The following is a 13,808-nucleotide window of genomic DNA, read 5'->3' as shown; positions in this document are numbered from 1 at the left end:
CCACTAACTGATATTACAAACTCACTCAATTGATTTGGGATGCTTCAACACTATGGAGGGCAAGGCTATTTATAGCCAAAATGGGACACCAAAATGAGGCTACTTGGTGACCACTCAAAAGACTTGCTGGGCACACATTTTTAGAGGCCAAGAATAAAGCTTGATGAACACATATACTTGGAGGCCAAGAAGATGATGTCATGGGTGATGCAAGCCTCAAATTGAGCCACATGTTCAACAAATCTCCACTTTGGCAAAAATACAAATAACCCATTGTATCTCTGCAAAACAAACTGTCTTCTCTACAAAACAAATTAATTAAGAATTTTAGTTAAGTTTGAGTCATCCTCAAACTTAACCATCGGGCTCTCATTCTTCAACCCATAAATGTCTTGCGTAGCCACAAGCATACCTCCAGTATTTTTGTCAAACTCTAAATGCTTACCAAAAACAACCTCAAAAATTCCAAGTTTGACATCACATTCAGCAACCTTCTCCAACTGCCCACAAACCACCGGCTGGTAATAAAAGTCATCTTCTCACCCTTGTGGAGAATAAGACGTCCTTGACTTTTCCTCGTATCTTAATGGCACTCGAATGAACTATCTCATTGCCACTAAGATTATTGCAAGTCAATATCACACCTGTCCTCATAGGTCTGCCTCCCTGTAAGGACTGCTGCAATTTCGATTGCTATCTAAAAATGGATTTCATTCTCCCACCATGTTGTGTAGTCCCCTCACAACCCTTTTGAGAACTAGGATCGTAACTCCTCTTTTTAACTCTTTTTTTGCCAAGACCCGAACGCAGATTTCTACTAATTGTAGAAGACCCCGTACAAGCTCCACTTGTTACTGTATTCCATTGGAGAAGATACAAAATTTTCACCTTGGTGCCCTGTAGCACCATAAGAGAATCCATCACGACCATCATTGCTCCACCTTCTGTTACAACCTTGTAACCTTTGGAGTCTAGCACACCTACTGAAATAAGATTCATCTTCAGATCCGGTATATGTCGCACATCTGACAATGTTCTCACCAACCCATTGTGCGTCTTGATCTTGACTGTTCTAATTCCCAAAATTTTGAAAGCATTCCTGTCCACCTTTAAAATCGAACCATCTTTCACCTCTTCATAGGAAGAGAAAGAATCCCTATTAGGACATATATGAACGGAACAACCAGAATCAAGAATCCAACTGTCATTAAATGACATACCAGAACACAAGGTTGTTATGAGAACATAATCGTCACTTTCTGAATCACTCGTTGTAGCAGTTGCCACAGAAGCTGATTCCTGAACCTTCTCTTTGCCATTCCCATTCTTTGCCTTTAGTTTGGGACAGTGCTTGATGATGTGCTCTATCTTGTGACAGTAGTAACATTCCACATTTTTATGAGATCTAAATTTGCCCCTACTAGCAGAACCCTTTGTCCCACCTTTGCCTCTTACAAATAGACCCTCGACCTGCTCATCTCTAATATTCTCAGACACCTTTTTCCTCAACTCCTGAGAGTTTAATGAGGATTTAACATCCTCCATACTAATAGTGCCTTTTCCATAGAACAGTGTGGTAACAAAATGCTCATATGAAGGAGGGAAAGAACATAACAAAATAAGGGCTTAATCCTCATCATCAATTTTAATATCAGTATTTTTCAAATCCATAATAATAGAATTGAAATTATCAATATGTTCCTTAAGAGGCATACCTTCCTTCATACGAAGGGTGTAGAGTCTCTATTTTAGATAAAGTCTGTTGGTGAGAGATTTTGTCATATATATAGACTCTCCAATTTCATCCACAACTTTGCCGCCGTGTCTTCATCAATATCTTCACGCAGCACCTCATCAGGTAAATTTAAAATAATCGCACTGCGCGCCTTTTCATCGACCTCATCTTTGTTTTCATCGGATATAGTTGTTGGCAACTTGTCCTTCCCGAACAATACCTTCTTTAGACCTTGCTGAGTCAGCAAGGCCTGCATCTTAATGCGCCAAAGACTGAAGCTAATCTTGCCATCAAATTTCTCAATCTCGTATTTGGTCGACATCTCAAAAAACTCCTCAAAATAATTCTCGGTGAATAGTACTGTATATGTGAATAGTACCCAAATAGTATATGTGAACAGTATCCATACACAATACACGAACTGAGCTCTGATACCAGTTTGTTATGAAATAAGGATCGAATAGGAGTTTATGAGAACAAGAGAAAAATAAATGACAAGAAAATAAATAGGCACACACACAAACGAGACAAGAATTTACGTAGTTCGGCTATGCGTACATCCATAGGGAGAAGACAGAACAATATTTCACTATAGAAATAAAGAGATACAAGGCAAAATGGCTCACACCCAAAGCCCAATTACACCCAAACTCTCTCACCCATTAACTGATATTACAAACTCACTCAATTGATTTGGGATGCTTCAACACCATGGAGGGCAAGGCTATTTATAGCCAAAATGGGACACCAAAATGAGGTTACTTGGTGACCACTCAAAAGACTTGCTGGGCACACATTCTTGGAGTCCAAGAATAAATCTTGATGAACACATATACTTGGAGGCCAAGAAGATGATGTCATGGGTGATGTAAGCCTCAAATTGAGCCACATGTTCAACATTTCTAGTTCCTCGAGAAGCCATTCAAGATGTCAAAGTAATGGGCTACGATGTTGCAGCTGGTACACAAGTGTTTATCAATGCTTGGGCAATTGCGCGAGACCCGTCATTGTGGGAAGATGCTGAAGAGTTCCGTCCAGAGAGGTTCTTGAATACTTCAATAGATTTTAAAGGGCAAGACTTTCAATTCATTCCATTTGGAGCTGGCAGAAGGGGTTGTCCCGGAATCACATTTGCCATGACTCTAAATGAAGTTGCATTAGCAAAGCTTATGCATAAGTTTGATTTTGAATTGCCAGGTGGAGAAAGAGGCCAGGATATGGACGTGATAGAAGCCCTTGGTATAAGCATCAGTAGAAAGTATCCTCTTCTCATTGTTGCAACTCCATATTTTATCTAACGTACTAGCTACATACTTGATGAAAAATTGTAGCATTCCAACATCATTTGTTAAGCTCTTGTTTTGCATTATCATGGTAATTGAAAAACCTCTAAATAAAAAAGCAACTTTAGATTTGGGATTAAAATTTCATTCCCATGGCCGACGTCTCAAAAAATGGAAGGAAAAACTGAAAGTTCAACTTGAAATTCAGGTTAGATGGACTTGGATACGTGTCATTTGTATTTGTTTAGGTTGTAAACACTATACTACTTATAGGGATAACTTTTTAGAGGACTTGGACCAATCCAAGTTTTTCCTAATCAGTTCCGCTTGGCTACAATTTGAGTGTGACAAGACACACTTTCGGGAACTGGTCCATCTTGGACTGTTTACATCAACATGTAAACTGGACACAATCTGTGAGAAGTTACAAAAATTGTGATATATATATATATATATATATATATATATATATATATTGAGAGAGAGATTGTGAGATATATATATTTTTTAATTGGTTAATTTTGTTGTCAAAATAAGTCCAATCGAGTTGTAATATTTTGGTTCAGAATTTAAAGATTGAAGATAGGATACGGATTTGAAGAAGTTCAAGTGTACGTTCATACTTTAATACACTCCGAGATAATGATAACAATGCTTTAGAAAGGTATGTGAGTGTGTAGGAACACTTAGGAAGTAAAGTTTGAAGTAAGAAGTTTACATTCTGTCCATTCAGAACTGGTAGCCAAATCAAGAAATAGGTAGCTAAATAGTAGAATTCTATTCTGTCCATTGGGAACTGGTAGCCAACTTTGGGAACAGGTAGCCATTGATGTCAGATTTTTCTCTATCCATCCTGAACCGGTAGCCAAAATCCAGTACCAGTTCAAGACTCCAAATCTACTTAGGTAACTTTAGTTTCTTGATATGTTTTGATTCCTTGTTGGTTTAGACTTCTTTCCAAAATCATATGCAGGAATTTACCTTATTTTCAAGCATATCTAGGTTTTTTAAAGTTTAAAAAAACTTGTTTTCTTAATTAGGATTTCACGGCTTTTTGCATACAAATTCAGGTTTAATTAAGAGCCATCGTAGTGAGTTTTTTATTCAGAAAATCAATCTGATTTTTCTGATTTTATTTTTGAAAGAACACACATAAATACAAGAGTGATTTAGGAGTGTTGTTCTCTATCTCGTCATAATTGGAGCATAATTGAAGATTCAGAGATTCCAAAAAGCAGAATTCATTCATTCTTCATCAAATTCAAATCTTAAAGAAAATGGGTGAAACGATCACACTTTGAAAGGATCAAAGCATTCGTGAAGTGTTATTTAATTTATCTGTAACTCTTCTAAAAAGATTAAGAGTAAGCCTAAGGTCAAGAGCTGTTGGACGGGGGAGTCACAAAGCCAAGGATTGTCAACGATTGGTTTTTGATAGAACGATAGAGTGTGAGCCTGAGTCAAAGTTCAACGTACTTTGCTTCAAACATAGTAGATTATTTTGCTCTGGACTGCATAGCTCATGAGGTTTTTCCCACAACAATTGGTCCATTCTACCAATTGGGCTTTCCTCGCTAAAGATCCTGGTGTCATCTCTTAAACTTTATTTACTTTACTTGCACTTTATTTTTGCTTTGTGGGTTTGATTTTAGTTTTATTTTGGTAAAATTAAAATAAGTAAAAATTGGATAAAGAAACAAGTTAAATTTATTCATCATCCTTCTAGGTTAATTATCCATATTATATTCCACAACCATTTTGTTGCATTCAACTCACAAAAGTTAGTTTTTGACTCACCAAAAAGCTATACTTGAGGGCAGGTTGTGTTCCTTGGCTTGGGACTATTTATATCAATCCTTATCATATTTTAGGATAGAGAGAATGATAACATGGTGAGAGTGATTTGTGCCTACATAAGAAATAGAGAGAGGAATTGAGAAGAAATTTTTCATTATCATCCTTCTTCTTTTTATTGTAGAATTTGTTCGGTGCCTTCCATGAATATAGCCCTAAGTTTTGGGTGAACCACGTATATATTGTGTTCTTGTTTGTGATTATTTTTTGATTCTTCGTGATTGCTTATTTTACTTCTTGGACATCGTTGTTTTTGGGTTTCCGCTCATTGGTTGGTGTTGGCAAGGACAACTATTTATTGTAGAATCCCTAAACGATAAATAATGAATCATAAAATAGTAAAACTAAAAAAATAATTTTTGACCCCTTCAAAATTCTATAAAATCCATAAGTCATACAGCTCCTATAAATAGTGAATCAAAAAATTAATAAAATATTTATTATATCCCCCCTCCACCGAGCTACAGAAGTTGTTAGTTGATTAAGTTGTGAATTAGTAATCTACTGACCTAAAAGGGGGTAAATAGGTCAACTTATCCAATTTTCATTATTAATTAATTTACCCACAATGATGATCAATTAAACATCCATAACCAAAAAAAATATACATGGTAAAGAAAAAGCAAGTAAACAGAGTTTGAAAGATGACACGAGTGTTTAATGAGGAAATCCTGATTGGTGGAAAGCAACTAACCATCTTGGAAAAACCTCGAGGATTTTCGTAATCCTGAGCGAAACGATCCATTATAGGTGAAGCAAAGTACAATGGGCTTTGACTTAGGCTCACACCTAATCCATTCTACCAAGAACCATTTATTGAACCTCTTCGGCTCTGCGACTCCCTCATCCAATAACACTTGACTTCAGCCTTACTCTTTTGATCCCTGTAGAAGGATTGATACAATTGGTGAATTTAATGTATTATGTTTTGATTCATTATGGAATTGATAGTATCCACTTGATTATAAGAGATATTTATATGTATGTAATGACGATCAATACATGAACATAAATAGTAATCATAAATAGTTCATAGTCGGTAATTATGGATGGACTCTTAATTAACTAAGACTTGAACCAGATCCACGTTAGGTTGAGATATATTGTGAGAGCCGTCGTATGTAATTGCTTTCTATCATTGTCATAACATTTGACTCTTAAGCATGAGAGAAGTATAGATTCTTTTATTAATTAGTAATTACTTTAATTTGTTCGGTGGATTATTCGGAATTCAAAGATCGACACTTTGGGTAATTATGTAATTAATAGTTAGAGGGTTATATTCTTAATATTTGCATCATTACTACTTATATTTATTTTGTATTGATTATGATTTATCACAAAATAAATTCGAAGGTCTTTGTGTGTTTTAGACAAAATGATTTTCTATATATTTATTTACTAAATTATTATTTTTGTTAAACAAATTTTTATTGTGATCATGCCGGATTTAATCAAAGTTACCAAACTAAATATATTATTTTAGTAGTTGGATTGATGACTTTATTTATCCGATAACAAATTATGCAACATTGACTTAGAGATTATTTATTATCTAATTGGAGCTCAATTAATTTCTTTTAGTGGAGTATAAATTGATTTATAAATTAATTAAATTGGGTCCATGGTATAATGGACCGGGCCAATTATTAATTCATTGTAGCGAAGAAAATAATAAGCCCAAATGATTCTCACTTATAGCCTAACTTGATATTAAAGGCCCTTTAGATTTGAGAGATCACGTGAATTTTAGAGATTGAGAAAAATATATTATCTTAAATTTTTATTTTGCCTATATATACATGGGGTCTATGTATATTTTAGGTTACACCTTTGTGCATTAATTTTGGAAGATAAAAAAATATTTTCTCTCTTTAAGATTTGAGGGTTAATGTTCTCATCTAATGGAGGCTCCCACAAGCTTTGTTCTCTAAGGTCATTCATGAAGGTTCATGGGTGATTCCTAAACGCAAGATCACTACCAAGAAGATGGCGGACTAAGGAAAAGACATATAGTGAAGGGATCTACAATAAGTGAGAACATTCACTTTAGAGGAGAAATTTAAGGTTTACTCAAACCTTGATGTAAGTTTTCTATTTATAATTGAATGGATCCTTATCTTCTTCATACATAAAACTTGTCTCTATACATGAATCAAGATCTATTTTTTAAAATCCCTCTAAAAGTTGTTAAAACTTCCATTTCCCCAACAAGTAGATCAACAAATATTCTACGAATGTTTCCCCAAAGTGTGATCGCTTCCTCCTTTCCTTCAAATTCTGAATTATGCGAAGGCAAATAAAATACTGCTTCTCAAAAATTTTGAATCTTCAATAAGCTCTAATTCCAATCAGATAGAGAACATCACCTTAAATTACTCTTATGTTTATGTATGTGCTTGATGAGCGCTGAAAAGTGCGTGTTTAAACCCCTTAAGCTTAGGTATTCTCGAACCTTTATTTATCTTATTTTACCATTTTGTAATGATTTTGTGTTATTTCCATTTTCAGGTATTTACCCCCAAAATAAGCTAACTCAGCCAAATAAGAGCATAATTGAAGCAATTCTGGGATGAATCAAAGAAAAGAGCAAAGTAGAGCAAAAGGAAGCAAATGGTGGAATTTCAGCAACTTCGATTGATCTCAAGAAAAGTTCAATCGATCCAACTTTCATCAATCTCAGCACTTCAAGATGGATCTGAGCCATGTTTGTCCCTGTTCAAAGATCTCAAAAGTTCGATTGATTCAACTTCCTTCTCTGATTGATCGAACATTCTTGTCCTTATCCAAATGATTGATCTTATCCAGTTGTACCACCTTACCAACCGCTTTTATACTTTTCCCAAAAATATCTTCAAAATATCTCAAATTTGTTTTTATCCAAAAAGGCGCTGCCATCATGGATCAATCCAGCCTAAGTTCGATAGATCTCAGCCATGTTCGATCGATCCAAGTCCAAGGTTTGATCGATCGAACTTCCTCCAGTACGAAAAAAGTCAAATTTCTATCTCACAAAAAGTTGTCCTTTATCCAATCATTGGGGAATATTTACTATACGACCCCAGCACATTTTGGGTGTCTTTTGAGCTACCTATATAAGGATAATAATTACTTTTTACATCATATCATATCATACCTTGTAGAACTCTTAGGGAGGAAGCAAAGAAGAGGAGGAGGCTAGAGACATCATTGGAGACTCTTCATCAACCAAGGAGCAGATTTCTTCCATGGAGCTTGCCCTTGAGGGTTGGAGGATATCATCCATGAGTGGCTAGACATCCTCTTGGGGCTAGAGTTAGCCCTAAGCATGCTTTCTACTTCTTGATTTATGTATTTTTGAGGGGATTTGGATTGTGATTCATGTCTTGACACTTTTATATATATATATTCAATGATTTATGTGGTTTAATGCTTCTAATTGATCATTTCATTCTATCCATATGTCTATGTATGCTAGAATAGACGTTCATGTGTTTGTCTTTATTTCTTGTGTTATTGATGCATGTCTATGTGTATTGATGCTATAGATCTAAAGATTATCAAGACATAGTGCTTAATGTCATATTCTTGTGGTTTATTTGATGGTTCATACTCATTGCTTGATGGATTGTACCTCTCCCTTAGTTTAATTAGTTTAATTTCATATCATTAGCTTAGTTGTAATGTAGTTGTTAAATGGGAGGACAATCCGTGCTTGTTGTTGATGTTCTATACTTATGAAAAACAAGTAACATATATCTTTAATCTTGTGATGTGTTTGGATTGTGAGCTTAAAGAAATGATTAATGGCTTAATTTAATATGTTGTGCTATCGACCATGATGTTTAGACAATATATGCTTAATTTGTCATCTATGCTTGTTGAAACAACCACACACACACACCTTATTGTAATACATGTCTTTCCTCTCATTAATCATTCATTAAAGGTGTAGAAAATTTATGCTTAGTGGTGATCTCTAAACCCCAAGATCTCTCTCTTTCTCTCTTTTATTCTTTCTATTGTATTATTGCTTACTTTAATTTAATTTGCATCTAGTTTAATTCAACCAACCAACCACTATTTTGATCACTCGACCTACTAACCCTAATTTTGATTCCTCAACCTAGTACGACACTCAATCCCTTGGGACGATCCCTACTCACCCTAGCTATATTTTTTGTGAAAGGTAGTAGTGGCAATTTCTAAATGTAAAACTTGGCCATATTGCATAAACTTTGGGTTTGAATTGACGACACACCATGTTTTTGGTGCCGTTGCTGGGGGTTGACTGATTGATTGGCAACGTCGATTTTGTGGAATCAATTAGGAATTAGTACTGTTTTGATCGTGTCTTTACTTTGTTTTCAATTTTGTTACTTATTGTGTTTGTTCTTGTTTGACAAGGAGCATTGGGCTAAGAAGTGAGCAAAGGATATTCCAAGCAAAGGAGCTAAGCAAGCAAGGAAAAAAGCTAAAATTAAAAAAAAAATTGCTAAGCTAAGCTATAAATTTGGAGTTGAAGTGCTAAAGGACCTTTGTGACCTTTTTCTTTACTCCTCCCTTAGTTAAATCGTCGGCCCGCGTGGAGGCTAGTATTTCAATTCTTAGATAATTCGTGAGCCCATGTGGAGGCAATTTACTTTTCTTGTATATTGTTGTTAAAGCATGGGAGTATGGGAACAATGTATGTGGAGGAAGTTTGTTGATTATTGATTTGTTGTGAAGGAGAAATGCTTACTTGTTTTGTTGTGTTTCGTGTGTTGATAGAAGTCTTGGGTAATCCTTGTCATATCATTTGTCCTAGGCATTCACATGAAAAATCTAGAGGGTAATCTTGGCTACTTAGACCCACGTTTCATGCAAAACCCCCTCTTAATCAACATGGTCCCAGAGTTCAAGCTTCAATTCCTCCAATGGTCCTTCGTGATCGTTACAATCTTCATGCATATCATGCACCTACTTGTATCATGTTGCCTAATTTTGAAGCAAATCAATATGAAATTAAGCCTGAGACTATTCAAATGTGTCCACTCTTTTATGGCTTAGATGATGAGGAACCCTACAAACATCTTAATGAATTCTTTGAAATATGTTCCACTATAAGATATATGGATGTCCCAGAGGAAGTTCTTAGGCTATTTCTCTTCCTTTTCACACTCAAAAATAAAGCAAAGCATTGGTTCAATACTTTGGGGGCAAATTTAATAACATCTTGGGCACAAATGCAAAATGAATTTTTGAAAAAATTTTACCCCATAAGTTTGACTAATGTAATGCATGTTTCAATTAGAGAATTTTCTCAAAGGGAAGGGAAGTGGTTACATAAGGCTTGGGAAAGATTGAATGACTTGCTAAGCAAATGTCCACATCATGGCATTTTGAAATGGCAAGTGGTTCAATATTTCTATGAGAGCCTATCCGACATTCATAAGGACATAGTCGGTACATCATGTGGAGGATCATATTTTGGAAAACATAAAGATGACATATGGCACCTCTTTGAGAAAATGAGCGAAAACTCATTGCAAAAATATTATACTTCTCGGTTTTACCATAGTTCAAAGGAAAAGAAGAGAGATTTGCAAGTATGTCAAGTAGAGAATCCATTAGAGATTGTAGCCGAGGTTAAGACTCTCTCTCAAAAACTTGATTAATTCTTGTTGAGTCAAAAACCGGTTATAAAGTCACATTATTTTCATCATACTTCTCATCTTAGTGAGCCATGCATGACATGTTCAAGTGTTTTACATACCACTTTCGATTGTCCCTATGGACATGCATTCAATGAGCACTTTGAACAAGTCAATGCTACGTTCGCTCACCCTTACTCAAGTGCACATGTTCCAATGTGGAATGAAAATCTGAATTTCTATCAAGCTAAAAAGTTTCAAGGCAAATATATTCCACCTAATAAAAAGGAAGGAGGTTCTCAAGGATTTGTTTCTTCTTCATCTCATCAAAGAACCAATCATTTTTCACATCCTCAAATTTATGATTCGCAAATTTGCTCTCATTATCCTCATGCACTTTCTAGCCATTCTACATTTGAAGATAAGGTTTTGGTAGCTTTGGGTAGCTTAGAAATGAATACCAACTTGTTGCATTCCCATTCTCAATCCATATCAAAGCTACAAGCCCAAATTGGGACCATAGCTAATGCATTGAATGCAAGAGAAATTGGGAAATTACCTAGTCAACCCGAGAGGAATCTAAAAGCCCAATTTGGTGTGGAAGCAAACCCTACATCGGGGTCCCAAGCTTAAGTGCAAGCCATCACCACCTTGAGAAGTGGTAAACAAGTGGATAATAGGGTCGAACTACCAAAGGAAGATAGTGAATCGATGCAACCAAAAGTTGTCACCCCATCCAATTCCAAATTCCATTCCTACTTCCTTGAATGAAGATGTTCCTAATCGGAATTCTCAATTATCTCCATTATCTCCTCAAATTGCAAAGTCTCACAAGCCAAAAGCTCCATTCCCTTATGCTTTAAAAGAAACTTCACCTTATAGGAGGCAAGAAGGGAAAATACATGACATGATGGAAGTTTTTAAGCAAGTAAACATCAATCTTCCTCTTTTGGATGCCATTAAGCAAATTCCACCTTATGCAAAATTCTTGAAAGATCTTTATACACAAAAGAGGAAGAGCAAGGGACTAAGCCCTAAAAAAGTGTTCCCCACGGAGCAAGTGAGCTCCATTATTCAACAAAACACTCCACCTAAGTTCAAAGATCCTGGTGCTCCGACCATCTCATGTGTGATTGGGAACCATGAAGTTCATAAAGCTCTTCTTGACTTAGGTGCAAGTGTCAATTTGATTCCTTACTCTGTGTATGTCCAACTAGGTTTGAATGAGTTGAAGCCAACCTCGGTGGTGCTTCAATTGGTCGATAGATCCGTCAAAACACCTAGTGGCATGGTTGAGGACATCCTTATCAAAGTTGATAAGTTTTACTTCCTAGTTGATTTTGTAGTTCTTGATACCGAACCGGTTGCCAATCCCACCAACCACATCCCAATCATCTTGGGAAGGCTATTCCTTGCCACTGCAAATGCAACCATCAATTGTAGATCCGAGGTTATAGACCTTTCGTTTGGTAACATGATGGTCAAGCTTAATGTTTTCAACGCAAGTCGACATCCCGTGGATAAAGACGAGTGTTATCTTGTAGATATGTTAGACGAGATTGTTGAGGGATTAATTCCTACCATGGTCATGAAACAACCAATTGAGGATAACCTTTCATCTCTTCTATCCAATGATCCTCTTGCTTCTTGTCTTCTTGAAATGTATGGAAATTGTGGGTTTGATGATGAAAAATCAATGGATGAAGTAAGCAATCTCATGGAATCTGTTGCAAGCTTGGATTTTCCATCTTGGAAAACTCCAATAGAACCTCTTCCTCCACTCTCTAGTACTCCACCGATCGCATCTTTAGTTTGTCCACCAACTCTTGAGCTTAAAACTCTACCTTTCAATCTCAAGTATGCATTCTTAGGACCAAACGAGACTCTTTCAGTTATCATTTCTTCAAGTTTTGAAAAAGACCAAGAAGACGCTCTCTTAAATGTGCTTAAAGAAAATAAGGAAGCCATAGGATGGAGTGTGGCGGATCTTAAGGGAATTGACCCTTCTATTTGTATACATCACATACTTATGGAAGAGGATGCAAAACCCTTTAGGGATGCCCAAAGGAGACTTAACCCCAACATAAAGGAGGTAGTCAAAAAGGAAGTTGTCAAACTCTTAGATGCCGGAATCATTTACCCAATCTCCGATAGCAAATGGGTAAGTCCAACTCAAGTAGTTCCCAAGAAATCGGGGATTACTGTGGTTGAGAATGCAAAGGATGAGGAAATCTTTAAGCGTATCGCCAATTCATGGCGTGTATGCATTGATTACCGCAAATTAAATGCGGCCACTAGAAAAGATCATTTCCCTTTGCCATTCATTGATCAAATTCTAGAAAGATTGGCCGGACAACAGTACTATTGCTTCCTTGATGGCTATTCAGGTTACAATCAAGTAGTCCTTGACCCATTGGACCAAGAGAAAACCACCCTTACTTGTCCATTTAGCACATTTGCTTATAAAGGGATGCCTTTCGGTTTGTGCAATGCCCTCGCCACATTCCAAAGGTGTATGATGTCAATTTTCTTGGACATGGTGGAAGAGTATCTAGAAGTGTTCATGGATGATTTTTCTGTCTTTGGATCTTCATTTGATATATGCCTCAAAAATTTGGATCTAGTGCTTAAGAGATGTCGTGAAACAAACCTTGTTCTTAGTTAGGAAAAGAGCCATTTTATGGTTCAAGAGGGTATCGTTTTGGGTCATGTCATCTCAAGGAGGGGGATTGATGTAGATAAAGTGAAAGTGGAGCTTATTGCTGAATTGCCACCACCTTCAACGGTGAGAGAGGTTCACTCCTTTCTAGGTCATGCCGACTTCTATCGCCGATTCATAAAAAACTTTAGCAAAATTGCTGGACCCTTGTGCAATCTCCTTGCTAAGGAAACTCCTTTTGTCTTTGATCAAGCATGCCTAGACGCTTTTCATAAATTACGTGATTTATTGTCATCTGCCCCTATCATGCAACCTCCCAATTGGTCATTGCCATTTGAAATTATATGTGATGTTTCTGATTATACTATGGGAGCTATTCTGGGCTAAAGAGTAGGAAAGCTTCCTTGTACCATATACTATACAAGTAAAACTTTCTTGGGAGCTCAATTGAATTACTCCACTACCAAGAAAGAATTACTTGCCATAGTGTATGCTCTTGATAAATTTCGATCCTATTTTTTAGGTTCTAAGGTGGTTGTTTACTCCGATCATGCTGCCTTGAGACATCTTTTGACAAAGAGAGACACAAAACCTAGATTGATTAGATGGATTTTGCTTATTCAGGAATTTGATTTTGAAATCAGGGATAAGAAGGGCACCGAGAA

The 13,808-nt window shown here is 36.3% G+C and overlaps 1 long non-coding RNA gene across 2 annotated transcripts in view; it reads right to left on the bottom strand.

The window, feature by feature from the left end:
• Nucleotides 1-13,808, bottom strand: part of LOC132302302 (uncharacterized) — a 53,457-nt gene that overhangs the window by 16,446 nt on the left and 23,203 nt on the right. For both annotated transcript variants that reach the window (XR_009480803.1, XR_009480804.1), the window contains exon 3: nucleotides 5,567-5,756. This is a non-coding gene — a long non-coding RNA (uncharacterized LOC132302302). The remainder of the gene's footprint in view (nucleotides 1-5,566; nucleotides 5,757-13,808) is intronic.

Source organism: Cornus florida, unplaced genomic scaffold (genome assembly GCF_030987335.1).
Source record: "Cornus florida cultivar Cherokee Brave unplaced genomic scaffold, ASM3098733v1 CherokeeBrave_3.0.0_Hap2_Chr04, whole genome shotgun sequence".
In the NCBI taxonomy this organism is placed as follows: Eukaryota; Viridiplantae; Streptophyta; class Magnoliopsida; order Cornales; family Cornaceae; genus Cornus; species Cornus florida.
Note: the sequence above shows the minus strand (reverse complement) of the source record. Positions and strands in the feature narration are given on the sequence as shown.